This window comes from Terrapene carolina, unplaced genomic scaffold, assembly GCF_002925995.2.
Source record: "Terrapene carolina triunguis isolate 2854851 unplaced genomic scaffold, T_m_triunguis-2.0 Scaffold183, whole genome shotgun sequence".
Lineage (NCBI taxonomy): Eukaryota > Metazoa > Chordata > Testudines > Emydidae > Terrapene > Terrapene triunguis.
In genome coordinates this window covers 1,515,371-1,533,368 of record NW_020664534.1, presented here as the reverse complement: position 1 = coordinate 1,533,368, position 17,998 = coordinate 1,515,371, and the positions used below count along the sequence as shown (strand labels likewise).

The 17,998-nt window shown below is 45.1% G+C and overlaps 1 protein-coding gene across 1 annotated transcript in view; it reads right to left on the bottom strand.

Moving 5' to 3' along the window:
• Window positions 1-1,337, bottom strand: part of INO80C (INO80 complex subunit C) — a 50,817-nt gene extending 49,480 nt beyond the window's left edge. Inside the window, exon 1 of the mRNA XM_029912080.1 lies at window positions 1,256-1,337. The gene's annotated coding sequence lies outside the window, so the exon portion shown is untranslated. The remainder of the gene's footprint in view (window positions 1-1,255) is intronic.
• Window positions 1,338-17,998: the final 16,661 nt, after the last annotated feature.

Below are 17,998 nucleotides of genomic sequence, written 5' to 3'. Positions count from 1 at the left end.
ATCGGCCAAACCTGCGGACACGGCAGGTAAACAAACTGGCCCGGCCCGGCCCGCCAGGGGCTTTCCCTGAACAAGCGGTGGCCCTAGTTTGAGAACCACTGACCTAAATCACTCGCATCAATATCGCGCATGTCATCATGTGTCAACAATGTCTCTAGTGCCCTGCATTGCTGGTGTAGGTCTTCAGGTATAGTGAGGAGTCTTGGAATATCATACATCCCAAATGTACTGCTGTGTTCCTTGAGCTGCATGAAATGTTCTTCAGCTGACTGATCTGCACAATCTAGCACCTGGTTAAAGAATTCAACTTTGAATTGTTGTTTGGGGTCTCTTATGGGATTATCCCATGCCTCGTAATCAAAATGTCTTCTTCAGTGACTCTTGTATTCTTGAATGGATGGGAAAATAGCTTCAGTGTGAAGTTCCTCTGCCAACTTCTGTGCACTCTTCAGAACGTTTTGAAATCCCTTATCTGACTGGTAAGACTGTAGGTCTGACTTTGCTTTGTCCAGTTGCTCCAGATATATCAAGGTCAACACCTTAGAATCTCTTGCTTACAACATTTATTTCAAACAGTATGTCATGCCACAACACTAAGCCACACAAAAATTTGAAGTTATGTATGTTTCTGGTGATTCCATTTCCCTCTGCCACTGTTCTCCCACAAACAGTTCCTGTCATAGCATTATCCTCCATAATGGCAACTATGGCATCATCTATCTTCCCAATTTGGTGTTTGATAGGCTTTATCACCTCCACTCGACTTTCCCATCGTGTGGTACTCAGTGGTTTTGTTAATTTCAGTTTACATGTTTGCCAAAGTATTATGTATAAAAGTTAACATAAGTTCTGTAAATCAAAAGGCCATTTTGTTTTGGTAAAAGGACAAGGCAACCTCCATTTTGGGTCAGGTTCTTGTTCCTCGGAAAAGGCGGGAAAATGGAAAGATTAGGAATCTGACCTTGCCCAACAACAGCTCCCTATAAAGACCTATGAGGGGAGGGGCCAGGGGCCCTGGCTCCGAGCTTTTGAGCTGTCAGAGGTTCAGGTGTCTAGCTCTCTCTCATAGTGCGGTACAATCTTGGCACTGGCTATTGGCCTGCAATAGTTACTTACTAATTAAGTTGGGGTTGTTTGTTTGTTGTTTTGGGAAAGCAAACTTGCATACACGGACCTGGTCCGATTAGTTAGATCAATCGCGCACTCCGGACGACGCAAAGTGGGTTAGGGTGGGAGTTAAGATAGGGATACATACCTGTCTATTTCATCTGTCGTCCACGGTCGGTGTTCATCGCTGGCTTCTGTCATGTGGATCCTGCAGCCCCTTTATCGCTGACGTCTGTAAAGGTAGAAGAACATCTTGTATTATAAGTGCATGTGTGTGCCTGTGTATTATTCCGAATCTCCAGAATCATTAATCCATTCCCCTTTCCCTTCCTTCCTCTCCCCTTAGCAAATAAAGTGTTGTTGGTTGTTTTACATTTGTGCGTGTGTTATTCATTTGGGGTCAGCTCTGATAGATGGGCTTAAAAGGGGGACTCAGCGGGAGGTAAACTGTAAGGCTCCCCAGGATCTTCTGATCAGATCGGCCTAGAAAGATAAAAATCCTTACAGTTTCAGTGTCAGAGAGGATGTTCCCATATGTTGCTTCAAAATTTGCCATCGATGAGTTGGTGCAGAGAAAAATACATAGATGCTTTGAATTACGTTAAAAAATTCAGCAGCGTCACTAGAAGCTGATGCTGTATCACTGACCACCAAGTTCAATGAATGAGAACTGCATGGGACAAAAAAAGCTTGAGGGTTTAACGCTCAGATCTGTGTCTGCACTCCTCTGTTCTTTCCTCCCATGTTGGCACCATTATTGTAGCCCTGACCTCTCATGTCAGCTATCACAATTCCCGTATCTTCCAGCTTTTTAAGCACATTTGTCATACCAACTCCTGTAGTACCATCAGTGTCAATAAATTCTAGAAAATGCTCCGACAGTCACCATTGCAGGGACGTTTTCACTAGGTTCTGTTGATGTTACAAAACGCACCATTAAAGTCATTTGTTCCATATGGCTGATGTCAGGTGTGCAGTCCAGAATAACCGAGTAATATCTTGCTGACTTCAGATCTGCCACAATCTTCTGTTTCACTTTTGTTGCCAGTAACTGTATGATCTCATTTTGAATTGTTTTTCCAAGGTAGTGGTGTGTGTACATTTCTTGGGTGGTGACTCTTCTTAGATGCTCCTGGAGTACAGCATCAAACTCAGCCATCAGCTCCACAATTTTAAGGAAGTTTCCATTGTTTGGCACATGCAGCTGATCTGAAGTGCCACGCAGTGCTAGGTTTTGGGTAGCAAGCATTCTCACAATGGCAATGAGCCTTTTCAGAACATTTTGCCAGTAGAGAGACTCTGATGCAATCTTCTCTTGATGCTGATCATCTATGGTGGCCTTTAACCTTAGTCTCATCTCAAGCTCTTTCCATCTGCTTCCTTCTCATGGCATGCCAGATTTCTAGCCAGATTTTTCCAGTCCTTTGTTCCTGTAGAACCCAATGTGGCTGGAACATTTGACTGGAAGAGTTTGCAACAAAAACAGTAGGCAGCATTCTGGGTTTTTGAGTACATAAGCCATGCCCTCTCCACTTTGTCACCATTGGGGATTTCACGCCAGTGATGTGTTGGATGGAAACTTCTATTTTCATTGTCTTTGGGGAACATGAAGTGTTTCACTTGCTGTGGCCTGTGCAGTACAAGGAAGTCCCTCAGGCTACAGCTCAAGTGGGTCCACAGTCCTGGATCATCTAGACTTAAGGAACTAAACTCAGCAGCAGCTGTTTCGTGCGCCTCCACCACACTCTTCTCTGATCTACACTTTTCTTCAGGAATGTGCATGGTTACATCCATTTGAGATGGAGATATGGATGCTGCAGTAGCTGCCAGGTCACCTGCACTCTGACTAACTGGAAGATCAGGCATCTCCTCACCACTCACATCCTCACTGGGTCGGAAGGCTCACCGTGAACATTTGTGTCTATGTATCTCAGGAGAGCTCCTTCCTGCTTAGATAGAAAAGCTTCCTTTGTTTTCTTTCTTTTTCTGAATGCTGCCCCAGAGGGGTGTTTTCTTCTTTCACTCATGACTGCTCTTCTGTGCCAGCTATAGTGGCTCTCAACACTCAGTTGAAGAGGACAAATAAGCAGGCTTGTAGCAGAGCCTGAGTGAGGGAAGATATCAGTGTCTTAAGGGCCTAACTGGCTCCTGCTACTTCAGTTGACTGCCTGTTCTCCTCAAATGGGTTCAGGGAAGCAGCAGGAAACAGGAAGCTCCCTGAGAAGCTGGTGTTAATCAGTCCAGGCTCCTGGGGGTGCTAGAAAGGTACATAAGAGGCTCCTCCTCCTCTCTCTCCCTGCAGCTTCTGCACCTTTCTGTTATTCCCTCTCACCTTTTCTCCTGTCTGCCTGTTATGTCTCTTGTGCCCTCCTTCCTCCAGCACAGCACTCCACCATCTCTGTGCATCTAGAGCACAGAGAATACATATGCACCAGCAGCAGACACAATTTTCTACACCCTGGGTCCTAGTGGTGCTCCCCCACAGTCTGGCACCTGAGGCGGCCACCTCAGTTCACCTCATGGTAAGGCCAGCCCTGCTTCCCCCTTGCTACTTAACCTCTCCAAAGCTCAGAACCACCTCTCCACATACACATAGCTATGAACCCTCTTGCACCCAGCACTCTCCGGCTTTGTCTATACTACCAAGTTTTGTCCACAAAACTTATGTCGATGCCCAAAAGTCGACAAAACAAAAATCGCCAAAGGGTGTTCATGTCGACAGATCATGTCCACATTGTGGGCACCATCATCGACAGTGTGAGCAATGCACTGTGGGTATGTATCCCACAGTGCAGTATTGTGGGAAGGCAGAGCTGATCGCTGTGCATCATGGCAGGATTCCCTTCAGGTTCTCCCACAGGCTCCTCAGCTGCCGGGAGAGGCATCATGAGTAGCTCCCCATGCTGAGGAATGTCAAAGCAGCGCAGCAGTCTCTCCACCCCTGTCCCTGCCACAGCAGTCTGCCTGCCGCTGTGTTTCTAGCGCAGCGCAGAACAGGAGCATTCCAATTATTTGCTCTTTGTTCACCAAACCTAGCAGCACACTCAGCTGTCAGATACTTCCTGGAGCTTTGAAAGGGGAGGGGCACGGGCCTGCAGGGCAGCAGAGATCAAAACACTGAGCAGAGCAATCAGGGCAGGCATTCTGGGATACTGGAGGAAGCCAGTTCTGTCGACAAAACAAACAGCAGTGTCTACACTGGCTCTTTGTCAACAATAAAGGGAGGGGAAAAGAAAAAAGTCTCTCATAGGAGTGGACGTTTTTTGTCGCCGAAACCAGGCGTTTCCCCGACAAAAGTAGCATTGCAGTGTGTACGCTCTCACTGTTTTGTTGCCAAAAGGCAGTTTTTGGCAACAGAACTTGGTAGTGTAGCAAAGTCTCAGGCTCAGAATACACAAACCAAATAGGCTCAGATAACCAATTTCCAGGCTCAAAACTCTTTCTCCTCCTACCTGTTGTCCACTACCACCAGGTTTGGAGGTGCTCCTTACATACTTCTTGCTAGATGGAAAGCAGTGTAAGAGGAAGCATGTGCATCTGATCTGAAATAAACCCACAGAAGAAACCCTGCTGTGTACATTCTCCATATGTATGCTACATGAACTTTGGGGGCTGAAGGTTACAAGAAGTATGTGCAGACAGTCCTATGTGCAACCTCTCTGTGGAGCAGAACAGAAATAGCCCCACATAATTTTGTATTCCCTGCGCCGTACCTTCTCCCTCTGCTGCCGGCAATCTGCATGTTACAGGGCCTGAAATCCTTGTAGACATGAGTACTGCAATCTCCAATGACTGGAGCACCCCCAGGACTCCTTCAGTGGCATCAGGTGGTATGCATCCTCCCATAGATCAAGCCACACTATACAGTTGAGACATTATAAGTGGAGCTTAGTTCCATTAACTCATAATACCTGCTACTCCCAGAAGGAGGAAGTCTTCTGTTGGCTCTTTATTGGTGCCTCAGCTGTTGTTTTGGCAGTAGCAGATCACCTCTGTCCAGTAGATGATAATTTGTTTATGAACTGGCATTTAACATTCACACCACACTCTTCCTGATGGGCCAGTGTTGCAACATTCAGTGGTGCCTCTGAGCAGTTGATTAGTTTTGGTATTGATTACTGAATTAAGTTTAATTGATAAACCAGGTGTAATGTGATAAACTGATGTAATGTGACCACAAGGGAATTTCCACCTGTTTAAGTTGATTTTTTTAAATGGTTTTAGTTAAATTGGTACAATTTTTGTGTTTAGACAAGGCCTTAGTTACACACTTTCAACGTATTTATTGGTGTTACATCTTTACAAATTTGCCACAAAAGATGAAAGAGCAGCTTTGTGGTTAAGGTCCTGGACTGTATTCAGGAGATCTAGTTCTGTTTCTGGCTTTATAACTGTGATGATTTGGGGCACCTGATTGTACAACGTATGAACTCTGATTGTTATTATGACATTCCATTGTTACTATGAAAATTGCCATTTCATGGAATGCTTCCAGGTCTGTGTATCCTACCACTTCTGGCAAGTCACATCCCTGCAGCCCAAGGACACTGGTGAGGTTTTAGAACACAGTGTCCATTTGTTCAGTTTTCAGGTGGAAATACCAGAATGACAATGGGTTGGTGGAGCCTGGAGCAGATATTTCCCCCAACTTGTCTGCCGGAAGGAGGGAAGTTGAAAAGGGTGGAAAATTCCCAAACTGGGCAGAGGTGATGACAAATGAGGAGTTAAAAAAAGACTTATGGTGGAACACAGAGAGCTTTGCAGAAAGTTTTGGGCAGGAGCAGGAATGGACCAGCTAAGCTCAGAGAAGGCTCCATGTTTTAGAACACAATACATGCAGTTCAGCAGAAGGTCGTTGGATGGCCCCAGAGGACCGTCACCCCTGCTCAAAGAATGTTCTAGAGTGGTGAAGAAACTGAGGCAGGAAAGTGCATATAGGGTTTATTATTTTATATAGATTGTGTGTTTCTTGTGTGATTTAGTTAAGAGCAACGGTGCTAGAATCCTGTGCAAAGTGTCTGTGCATTCCATGTATTGCAACTACCATGTGCCCCAGAGGTAAACTCTGGGCCCAGAATACTCACTTGGCTGGAGTTCTGGCAAAGGGAGTGTTTAAACTCTGGGGAGAGTCACCACTAGTTCTAGGGGCTGGGCAGCGAGTTGCATGGTTGCAACTCTGTATGGGGTGCTAGACAAACGATCTGCACCCCAAGAGTGTGCGTAGAGGCCCCAAGGTAGGGATAGTGTATGGACTCTGTTCAGACTCTGGAGGTTAAACGCACTAGATCCAGCAGCTGGATTCCCTCACAGCAGTCTGGTGAGTGGCCAAGAGGGGGTGCTTGACTGGGAGCTGTGACTCTAACCCCAACATCTTTCCACCTTTCTTTCCATATCGTTTAAATGGGGATAATATTTCCCTATCTCATAGGGATTTTGTTGGACTAATTCACTAGATGACATGTTCAGAATTTAAAGTGATGAATACCATAGGAATGCCTATAAAAGAAATCATAACTATATGTAGTTATTTCACATCTACAATTTACTGGAGCTGGCATCAGACAACTAATTTTCATTAATTTGTCAATCCCTGATAACATGCTGAAGTAGGATGTACTGTTGTGATTTTTAATGGGATGGTGCAAGATATAAAATGCTAAACATTCTTTTTTTAAAATGTGTATATGGTTAGACTACAATATTCAACACGTTTTTATATGGGCTCTGCAAAAGGAGAAAAGATTGAAGTTCTTAAATTTACAGCACTATCAACTAAAAAGCATTGGATTCCTGCAGTGCAGCTTGTGAGATCTTGTGGTATTTTGTACATCATTCCTTACAAATACTTAGTGGCTTTGATTACTTTGCAGAGCCGGCAGTGCAAACTCCTGCAATTTGTTCGCTGCAGGCATTGTAGTACCTTTGTTTAATATAGTGACAAGTACTTTTAAAATAGGTATTTGAATTTTGGATTATAGATGCCTACTGAAATGCCTTTAACATTATAAAAGTACATCCACATAATATCTACTTTTCAATGCAAGCTTCATGTTATAAGCTTTGAAAACTCCATCTCTAGACTTTCAGAAAAAATAGTATAGAAAATGAGTTCACTAGAAAAGCTTTTTGTACCATTTTCATAGTAGTCTATGTCCTATTTTGAATGTATTTTAAAATTTGACAACTTTGGCACATCAAAGTTGACTAACAAGAAAGAATTCAAAAAGCTTGTTCTATGTAGATACTATGTAGTGGTTAGTAGAATTACTTGTCTACTATTAACCTACTAACGTTGTGACTTTACTTTTCTAACTAAGACGATTTAGCCTATTTCCTCTTTATCAATACAGTTAATGAAAATGTTCTGTAATGGTTGCCTTTTGATTGTAGAAATTGTATGGACAGTATGCCCAGCAAGTTTCACCAAAATACTATGTCAACAAAATTAAACTACATTTAAAATACATAAAAAAATTAAAATCTGTTAAGAAGAAATTGAGTTTCTCCCTTGCTTAAAAAATAAAAGTGTAAGGGTAAAATGTCATCTTAAATGAGATGCATGTCTAATGCATACTGGGTAATGATGCAGCTACCACCCTGCCACTGCCCTGGTGGAACCCTATATTAAATCAATTATTTACTGGTCAATTTAATATGGAAAGTCTATATAATTATTTTAACTTTCTCATAAGCTAATATTTTCTATATTCCCCATCTAGAATTTTATCTGCATTCTAATAACTATGAATTTGCTTTCTGCAAACATTCATACAAACAAATATTTAGTTGCAAATTATTTTGTAGAAAGAAGTGTTGTGCTATTCATTTTTTCGTGCTAGACATGTTTACATAGCCATTGTGAAAGCTCTGTGAGGGGGAAAAAAATAAAGTAGCTAACCAGTCACACTGCAAATTATAGTTACTTTGAACATCAGATTCTTTAAGTGATCGTGAATACTTTGCAAGCAATCCATACACTGAAATGTTCATATAAACCAACTGTTGAATAATTCTGAATAAGGAATAAATTGATAAAAATCTAAATGTTCTTAGATAGTTCCCTAACAGAAAAACGATTACATTTACTGAATAAATTGTTCACTTGAGTAGTTCACCCAGCTTTACTTGTTACATGGGTTCTGCTATCATTACATTACTTTATCAATTGCTTCCATATTATGATTGTGGTATTTTTATTGCAACTAGTGTAGAACTTTAAACAAGTTAATATTGCCAAAGATTTTTATAAGAAGCAGAAAAAGTAGCACATATTTCATGAGGGTGTGTAACTACCTTTCGCTGAATAATATGTTGCTCTTGAATCCCTTTAAGCTTTTGAGCCAATATCCTATCGCTTTTATTTGCTTTTTCATAAAACTTTTGCTTTGTATATCTTTTTCAGTGGCATCTGTCATCAACATATTCAACTTCCCTCTAATACTAGTTAACTGTTATATTTTTTCTGAACCTGTGTTTTTATGAATGTCTTGTAATCTTTTTGTCTCCTGTTCTAGTCTTGTTTTTTCTTGAGCTTTTTTTTCCCCTTCAATTGAAGGCTTTGCTTATTAACTGACCCCTAAATGGAGAAGCAAGCAGTTCATTTTCCAATAAAATAATCTTTGGGACCCAACCCAGTCATCAAATATTTCCAGTGGTGCATAATGTTGCCAATTTCTGCAGATCTTGTCTGCTTCATTAGGGATTCAGAGATTAACAGTAAAGCTAGTCTAATATATAACTGATGAGGGTGTGAATAAAATATGTAATCTCTTTCCCCTGTGTGCCATTTTCTCCAGCAATCTGAAAGACTGAATTGTTGGCACAGGAAGTCAATGCTGTGCCTGCTTCCTTATGCCCCATGTCTTTATCAGATCTGTCCCCATAAGGAGTTGGTATCCAATTGAAGTCTCCTCCAAGTATAATTTCCCTTTCCCCAAAGTGTTGCAGTGTTTTAAAGAATTCCTTAAAAAAAGTGGGGTTTTTTTGCTTTGGGTTACAAGCATACACTGATCTCACGTTTATTAATAAACCAGAAATTGTGCCTTTCAGCAATTTAAATCGTCCTCATCCTTAATTTGACCTTTAATCTGAAAAGGTTCATGCTTAGCAAATATTATGCCCACTCCTCTTTTCTTTTCTTTAACTGAAGCAAAATATGTCTGTTGAAATCAGTTACCTTTCATGTGCATAATTTGCCCCTGCTGAAAATGAGTTTTGTGAAGTAGAATAATCTGGGAATGTTTTTTTTTAATTCTACCAGGGATTTCCCCCCCCCTTTTGATGACGTTATTTAGCCCTTTGACATTCAAAGGTATTACTTTTAAAGGAAGAGACATTCAGAGAAACTATTTATCTTATTGAAAAACCTGAAATTATTGTGATTCTTTAGATGTTTGATTACATGAATGCTTGTGTTGCCTATGTCTCTCTTGTTTCTAATTATGTTGCATGCACTATGCGTGCCTGAATATGGCTGGTTTCTGTTTGTAAACTTCCATAGCTGCTACTTGTGTTATTTCACCCCTGCCTCCCCAGTTTCCTCTACTCTTCTGCATTCCCCTTAGTCTAACTCCACAAATGAAGTACTAACATAACACGTAAAACAGTACCCAAACAACTCTGCTTTGCTCAACTCTAAACCCTTGTTTTCTCCCCATAAGCACTTGGACTGCTTTTCTTGCAATCCAAAGGAGGTATGTTCTCTACCTATGGGACCTTGACCCTCCCTCTAAGGATGGATTGCCATCTGGTCATTTGAGTTATAGGGAGGACTTACACAGACATCCTAAATGCTCCTTCCTCTCCCTCTCTTTCTCCAGTCCCCTCCAACGTTGAAATCATTCCCCCACTCCACTCTTATAGTCCTTGATTTCCTCTAGGTCAGCGGTCCCCAACCTTTCTGTTGCAATAGCATATTCATGTTCCCAGAAGAGTGTGGCGGGCGCCGGACGACCAGCTGCCAAAATGCCGCCGAGAAGCGGCGTCATCGAGAAGCATCGCCGCCAAAATGCCGCCGAGAACTGGCGTCATCAAGAAGCGTCACCGCTGAAATGCCGCCAAGAAGCAGAGGCATTTCGGCGGCGATGCTTCTTGGCGTTGCGCTTTTCAGCGGCATTTCGGCGGCTGGTTGTCTGGCGGCCGCACTCCTTGGCGGCGGGTTGTCCGGCGGAAGTGCTCCCTTGTCAGTAGGTGGGTGCACATAAATGCCCCGGCGGGCGCCATGGTGCCCGCGGGCACCGCGTTGGGGGCCGCTGCTCTAGGTTTTAAAATACAGAACATAGATTAATGATCACACCAATTACAGTAAAGGTCATACTACTGTCTAGTTGTTCATTCCTGGTGACTCCCAAGAAGTCCCTTCTGATTAGTATTTGGATTACTACTGAGGTATCTGAGTTCTCTTGGTCAGCTTCACCTCTGCCATTGCCAGTATGGTTTCTAGAGTCTTTGTCTTTTCTTTTCTTGTCTTTTTTTTCAGGTTTTCACCATTTGCCAGCAGTTTTTCAACAGCTTATCTCTAGTTACTACCTCTGGAGAGTCTTCTTGTACATCTGGGATTTGGATTTCTAGCCCAAGTGAAAGGAGTGTATTTTTCCCTTGTTTACAGTCTCTTATTGTATAATACTGATTTTGAAAGCTGAATGAGAGTTTAAATGGGAATCCCCATCTGTAGTGGATATCTGCCCTCCTGAGTGCTGCTGAAATTTCCCCCAGCTCTTTTCTCTTTTTTTAAAGTTAGGGCAGAAAGGTCATGGAAAATTTGCAGCTTGTGGCCTTTGAGTACGAGCTCTGAATGCTCTCTGGCTTTTTTCATAATTACGTTTTTTTCTTTTGATAATCATGCAATTTTACAATTAGGTCTCTGGGTTTACTATTTTGAGGCCCAGGTTGGGGGAGCAGCGCTCTATGTGCTCTCTCCACTTTTACCTCTTCCAGAGAGCCCAGCTGTAGCAACTCCACAGTTACAGGTTTTACATACCAGATTGGATTTCCTCCTTCAGCATTTTCAGGCAGCTCCTTAATTCTGATGTTGTTTCTTCCTGATCTGTTTTCTATATCATCTAGTTTAAGATGCATTTCTCTCTCCCTCTCTCTCTTTGCTCCATCAGTACCATGCAGCTCTGCAGATCTGTTTATTGATCACTTGCTTCTCTTAGGCCAGTCTCTAGCATCGTGAGACTGTCTTCCAAGTCAGCAACTTCCTTCTGTACTGTGAGAAGCTTGGTCATCAGATCATCTCTCATGGCCTTAAACTCAGAGGTCATCTCCAGAATGTCTGCTTTGGTAGCCATTTCATTTTCTTCAGCTTTGGCATTTCTGCCTGATTTGCCTGCCATGTGCTCACTTGGACTCTGAGAGGTTTCTCCACACTGTGAGCCAGAAGCAGGGCCGATGCAACCACTAGGCGAACTAGGCGGTCGCCTAGGGTACCAAGTGGTTGGGGGCGCCAAAAAGCATGCTCAGGGGAGGCGGTGGAGTGGAGGTGAGCTGGGGCAGGAGGGTGCGGGGACGGCTGCCAGCAGCAAGTAATGGGGGGCGTGCAGGGGAACCGCTCCCCGCCCCAGCTCACCTCTGCTCCGCCTTCTCCCCTGAGTACGCCGCCCCCGCTCTAATTCTCCTCCCCTCCCAGGCTTGCCGCACCAATCAGCTGTTTGGCGCAGCAAGCCTGGGAGGTGGGAGAAGTGGAGCGGCGCCGGCGTGCTCAGGGGAGAAGGCGGAGTGGAGGTGAGCTGGGGCGGGGAGCTGCCACAGGGGGGGCTGCCCGGGTGGAGGGGGGGGGGGGGGGGCTGCCGGGGGGGGGGGCACCGCAGGGTGGATGGGGGCGGGGAGCTGCCGCAGGGCTGGGAGCTGCGGCGGGGGGGCTCCTCGGGCGGAGGGGGGGCGGGGAGTTGCTGCAGGGGGGGTGCTGGAGGGCTGGGAGTTCCCGCAGGGGGGGCTCCACGCAACTGCTCCGCCCCCAACCCCGCCTCTTCCCGCCCCTGCTCCGCTGGAAGTTTCAGTGAAGTACTTCTAATGGGTATGATGTACATGTAGTTTAATAAGAAAGTGGGATAGGATTGATTTTATGGTACAATTACATGCAAATGTGGCATTGTATTTGAATCTGATCAATATGAGTAATTAATATGTATCTATGTAAATACTGTTTCTCTTTCAAAATATTGTTGTGTTGTATATTGAGATTACTAGTGGAAAGAGTAATATTTATTTGGGATTGTTGTGGTGTGACGAAATACTCATTTCTTTATACTGGATAAAGGTAATGTCCCAGATCTTCATCTGCGACTGACGATAACTCAGCAAAGCTGAGCAGGGAGGAGAGAAAGGGTAACTTTGTCAGAGTGGTGCTGCCTTGACTTGAAAGGCTGCTCTGGGCAAGGCCAATTCCTTGGTGAAGTTAGAGCAGCCTGGGGGAGAGAAGCTGAAACTGCTTACTTGCACTGGCTTTATATGCACAGCAGCACCTTACAAATGTGCACTTCTGCAAATGATTTCATCTCATGAGCGGGATTGTACCCCTACTTAGCAAAAGGGAGCCCATTATTAAAGATTAGAGAAGGTCTTTGTTGGTACAGTCTAAACATTCTTCCTCTCCCCCCATTCCTTCCTTCCTCCAGCACACTTTTGGCACAATGATAGATTATTTCCTCTAGCAAAAATTAAGTTAAATGCCAGTATAAACACAGAAGATATAATTGGCTTCATCACCTTTCACCCTATTATTACAAGTGCTTTCTGTATAATTTTGCTAAAGAACAAGTGAATATCGTTTGAACTCTACTTTGGAAAGCTTGGAAGGGATCTATACACTAGCAAAGGAACTGAGAATCCACATAAAATGCCTAATAATTTCACCACTGTCAGATTAGATTGAGTTTTGGTCATTCATGTAGATTAGATTCAGCTCAGGTGCTCAAAGTGAAAGGAAGTGCATTAATCGGCAGTGACACACTGTCTTTACCAATTAAGTGAGTTCTGAGGGCTGTTATAGAGTGGGCAGGATCCTGTGAGGCATTTTGCACTCATTTCCCACTCACTTTAGTGGAGTTAAGGCCATTGAGCCCCTTGAAGGAGGCACTCAGCAGTTTGAAGCACTAGACCTTAGAGAAAGCACGAGAGGTTAGGCAAAATAGAGGTTTCTATGAGTATTTTAAAAGTTGAGGACAAATGATTTTAAACTGACATTTTGAGGGAGACTTTTTTTTATTAAATCTTTGAAATGTATGCCTACAGTGTACATCTTTGTGTGATCAAAATGTGTCTGTCAAGCTTTTGATTAGCCAGTTGACATTTAAACTGAATTAATTTGGATGTAGTGATTTTCTAAAGCTGCGTATTCTTGGTTTTTGGACATGGGTGAATTTCTGTGCAGTGCTGAAGGTCATGCACTAATAAAATTCTTTAAAATCACATATTGAGAATGCCATGATTTTAAGTATTTTTAGAAGAGGCATAACAAAAGTAATAGTATCAGGGGGTAGCCGTGTTAGTCTGTATCTACAAAAACAACAAGGAGTCTGGTGGCACCTTAAAGACTAACAGATTTATTTGGGCATAAGCTTTCGTGGGTAAAAACCTCACTTCTTCGGATAACAAAAGTAATAGTGCATTAGTATTAGAAGTGAACAATGAAGGTCAAGGTGCTGAAAAACAAGATACAAGGAAGTTCTTTGCTGTATATGTAGCATCTCTTGTGATTTGACAGTACTGTAATATAATTAGTTTGGGCAATGCTTTGCTAAAGCTCAAAGTATATATCCGCGTTATTGAATGCACCCATTGCATAATCTAGGGCAGTGGTTCTCAAACTTTTGTATTAGTGACCCCTTTCACAGAGCAAGCCTCTGAGTGTGGCCCCTCTTATAAATTAAAAACACTTTAACACTATTATAAATGCTGGAGGTGAAGCGGAGTTTAGGGGTGGAGGCTGACAGCTCGCAACCCTCCAGGTAATAACCTCACGACCACCAGTTTGAGAACCTCTGATCTAGGGTGAGTCCATTGCTGTAGAAATTTTGATGCCATCGTATTTTTCACTATGATGAAATCTTAAGTGGTTTCTTTTACCATGTACTTTACCAAAGAAACACTGGTAGTAAGTGTGATGCAAAGTTAATTGAAAAGTACCCATGTTTTCTCTTTAATTCTGTGAAGATAGTCTAGTGGGAATTATTTAAAAAGATGCTTTTCCTTTCCTAGTTAGGCTTACCTCATCTTTGTTGAATTATTCATTGTGATAAGTTTTTTTTTTTTTTAAATGTTGGCATAGCTCAGGTCAAGAAATCTGTCCTTTTTTAATAGTTTCAGAAAATTGGACTTTGGTGATATGAAGGAGATATGGGAAGTAAATGTAATTGCTGAAGTAGTGATGATTTTGTCAGAGCTGGCGCTAGGCGTAAGCAGACTAAACAATTGCTTAGGGCCCCAAGCAGCTCAAGTCCCCCCCATTAATTATTACTATGTGTTGGGGGGGGGGGCGCATTGTCCAAAAATAGTCCTGGTGAGGGCCCCCAATGGGCTAGCACCTGCTCTGTAGGCACAAATCCTTAATATCACAATATTCAAAAGTCCTGCTTGAAAAAGATTTACTAAGTTCATCTCTGCTGATAAACTCATTCATACATCCCAGTTTAGTAAGAAAAATGAAACCAGATAGAATTTCAACTATTAAAAAAACAAATAGAATAGAATTGCCTCTCCAGTAGTAGGGGTTTTCCTTGGCAGTCATAGTGCCTATTAACTCTAATTTCTAGTTTTAATTCCTTACATTGGATTTGTCATACCATTAGCCCATCTACTCCAGCCTCGACCTGCAGCAGTGGCCAATAACAAGTTTCCCTACACCAGTGGTTTTCAAACTTTTTTTCTTCGTGACCCAGTTGAAGAAAATTGTTGATGCCCGTGACCAGTGGTGAGCTGCAGCTGGTTCGCACCGATTTGCAGGAACCGGTTGTTAAATTTAGAAGCCCTTTTAGAACCGGTTGTCCCGCGCTGGACAACTGGTTCTAAAAGGGCTTTTAAATTTAACAACTGGTAAAGCTCCCTGCCCCCGGCCCCAGCTCACCTCTGCTTCCTTGAATCCTCCCCCAACGCTCTGCCCCCCTTCTCCTCCCCCTCCCCTGCTTCCCGCGAATCAGATGTTCACGCGGGAAGCCTGGGAGGGTTCAGAAACAAGCGGCGGCTTCGCAAGGTAAGCTGGGGCGGGGGGGCGCGAAAAGGACTCCAGGGAGGTGCGGCCCAGCCCAACCCAGTCCTGCTCCGGCCGAGTGGCTCCGGCCCGGGGGGCCATCAGGAATGAGAGGAGGGGTTGGATGGGGCGGCAGGGGGCGGTCAGGGGACAGGTAAGGGGGGTGGATGGGGCAGGGGTTTTGTGGGGGCATCAAGGAATGTGGGGGGTTGGATGGGGCAGGCGTCCTGGGGGGTGGGGTGAGGAGGAGGGAATCGGTTGTTAATTTTTTGGCAGCTTATCACTGCCCGTGACCTAACATAAATTGTATCTTTTGACTAGAGTTTTCACAAAATCATGATATTGCAATACATTCCAGCTTAACCCACTTTACATAACTAACACTAGACACTAACCCTAGTAAGCCTATGGTAAGGAGTGTGGGAGATGGCCCAGGGTAGGGCAGAGGGTGCGGTGCAGGGTTCAGGATGCAGGAGGAGGCTATGGGGTGGGCAGAGGGTTGGGATGCGCCGGGGGGTGTGTGTGAGGGCTCTGGCTGCGGGCTCTGGGGTGGAGCCAGGGATGGGCCTTTGTTTCTCCCTGCCGGCAGGCAGCAGGGAGTACAGAGCTCTGGGGGATGGGCCTCTCTCTCCCTCTGCACGGAGCTCTGGGGGAAGGGTCCCTCTCTCCTGGGCCAGGGGAGAGGCCTGCAGCAGCCCTGCAAGCCCCAACTTGCTCCTCTCCCCAGTTCCCGCCCACCTCCTACCTCTCTCCTCTCTAGGTCTCTGCTGTGCAGCCCTTTAGAGCTGCTGCGCAGCAACGATCATTATACTTTGAATTAACAAGGCGACCCAGTGCCTGACATTCCATACTTTGAAACACTGCCCTACACCATGCAATAATCAGTTCATGTATCAAAACATTAGATTTGATTGTCCTTTTTTCTTGCTAGTGATCATTAAATGTCATGAAATACCCATCCCATTTTAAAATGTTAAGACCAAGTCCTGGAGAAATGGGTTCACAGTATTTGGGTCTGACTGATCTCATTTACACTAGAGTAAGTCGGCTCTGAGATGGATCACATCCTAAATCAGGAATAATTCCATTGAATTGAGTGGAACTGAATCCCCACTCTGTCACTTCGAGTGCAGAAGGTGGGGGCCCACAAGGATTCTAAAAATTAATACTGGCCACTCCAGGCTTGTATTAAACTCCCAAGGTTACAGCTTTTCTCTGACCTTGGCTTGGTAAATGCTGCCACCATCCAAATGCAAAAAAACCCCTTAGACCCAGGAAGGACCACTTGGGAATTCCTCCCTGTGGGGTACCCTCAAGCCTTTCACCCCCACCTCCACCCCCCTCCAGGGAAGAGCTGAGAGAGAAAACAAAGGAAATTAGCTGTTGCCACCAGCTAATCAAACAGCATGTGCACAAACCTATTAGGACACCAAAAAACCCAATCCTGTTCTTAAAAAAGGTTAAATTTTATTAAAAACAAAAAGAAAGAAAATACATCTGGAACTTAGGCTTTTGCAAGATTTTAAAAGAACAGTTCCAAAAATCAAGCACCCAAAATAGCTTTCTTGGGGGTTTAGCAGGGGGTGAGAGCTCTGGTTGGGGTGCAGGCTCTGGGCTGGGGCTGGGGAGTTTGGGGTGTAGGAGGGTGCTCTGTGCTGGGACTGAGGGGTTCGGAGGGGGATCAGGGCTGGGGCAGGGGTGCTGGAAGGAGTGCAGGTTTTGGCTGGGAGTGCAGGCTCTGGGGTGGGGCTGGGGATGAGGAGTTTGGGGTGCAGGAGGGTGCTCCGGGCTGGGATTGAGGGGTTTGGAGAGCAGGAGGGGGATCAGGGCTGGGGCAGGAGGTTGGGGTGTGGGGAGGGGCTCAGGGGTGCAGGCTCCGAGCAGTGCTTACCTCAAGTGGCTCCCGGAAGCAGTGGCGTGTCCCTTCTCCAGCTCCTAGGTGGAGGCGCGGCCAGGCAGCTCTGCATGCTGCCCTATCCGCAGGCACCGCCCCTGCAGCTCCCATTGGAGCGCCGGAGGGGGCCATTGGAGCACGTAGGAGCTGGAGCGGGACCATGCGTGGAAGCCGCATGGTGCAGCCCCCAACCCAGTGCCCCGGCTGGAGCGGCCGCTGGCTGAAGTGCTGGAGCGGGGCCAAGCCGCATGATGCGGCCCCCGACCCAGTGCCTCAGCCAGAGCGGGGCCGAGCCGCGTGGTCCGGAGCCCCCAACCCCGCTCCCCAGCGGGAGCTAGCGGGCCAGCTTAAAACGGCTTGCAGGCCGGATCTGGCCCGTGGGTCGCAGTTTGCCCACCCCTGATCTAGAGGTTCCTCTTAATATTACAAAACAGAACCAGCTTGAGACCTGTGATAGGATGTACTTCCCTACTGGTTCTGCAAGAGCTGGAGTAGGCCAGGCAGGCCCAATCAGCTAGTTAAGCAGCAAAGGCTGCCAGGAGGAAGTTTGTGGTAACACTCTGTTTAGTAGAGGGGAAAGGAGGGAACTAGGGTGACCAGATGTCCTGATATTAGGGGCTTTGTCTTATATAGGCAACTATAACCACTCCCCCCCCCGCAAATAAGAGTGTCCCGATTTTTCACACTTGCTAGGTGGTTACCCTAGAGCAGGGGTTGGCAACCTTTGGCAGGCAGCTCGCCAGGGTAAGCACCCTGGCGGGCTGGGCCGGTTTGTTTACCTGCCGCGTCCGCAAGTTCGGCCGATCGCG